Source organism: Canis lupus, chromosome 15, assembly GCF_011100685.1.
Source record: "Canis lupus familiaris isolate Mischka breed German Shepherd chromosome 15, alternate assembly UU_Cfam_GSD_1.0, whole genome shotgun sequence".
Classification (NCBI taxonomy): domain Eukaryota; kingdom Metazoa; phylum Chordata; class Mammalia; order Carnivora; family Canidae; genus Canis; species Canis lupus.
In genome coordinates, this window is record NC_049236.1 from 16,992,394 (window position 1) to 16,993,324 (window position 931).

Consider the following 931-nt stretch of genomic DNA (forward strand, 5'->3'; position numbering starts at 1 on the left):
ATTGCAGACCAGTCGAGGTGGGTGATGAGGGACCCATGGTGACCCCAGGCTGCCTGGCTGTGCAGCAGGTGCAGTGAAGGCAGGTCTCTCCAATAACCAGTCACTGTGAGGCAGCAGGTACAGTGAAGGCAGACGGGAAGGGATTGGTTGGGACCAAAGGACGGGGAGGGGGCAGGGGGCTAAGGAGCTGAGGACTCTGTCAAGGAGCAGGTGAAATGATGGGTCATGGAAACTTAACCAGAAGGGAGATGAAGACAGGAGGGGCCAGGGGATGGCTGGTTGTAGTGTGGCCTGAGATGGGATTTAGGGAGATGCTCTGAGCCAACAAGCTGGGGGTACCAGGTCCTGGGAAGTCAGCTGTAGTGACTGCAGAAGTAGCGACATTTCTGCCCTGCCCATGCGTCCACCCAGCTCCTACCCAGACCCACGTCCTACTGGGTGTGTAGGTACTACTCCACTGCCCTTTGGAACGGCCCTCTGGGGGCAGGGCCATGGTCTTCACCTGGCGTCCTTCCCAGGGGAGCTCAAGGAAGGCCTTGCCTGTGGTGGCTGCTTATTGGGACATTGGTGCGATGTAACCTGGCCCCCCGCCCTTTCTTTAGACCTGTGCTTCTGTTTTCCTTTAGTTTTTTTTTTTTTTTTTTTGTAGCATTTAATTTGTTTGTTTTCCTCAAATAAACCTTCTGCTCCTTATTTGGGTTTTTAAAAGTCATCACTAGGCCCAACATGGGACTCAACCTCATGACCCCAAGATCAAGAGTGGCATGCTCCTCCAACTGAGCCAGCCGGGTGCCCTTCCTTTAGTTTTTTTTTTTTTTTTTTAAGATTTTATTTACTTATTCACGAGAGACACACAGAGAGAGGCAGAGACACAGGCAGAGGGAGAAGCAGGCTTCCTGCATGGAGCCCAAATGTGGGACTTGATCCCAGG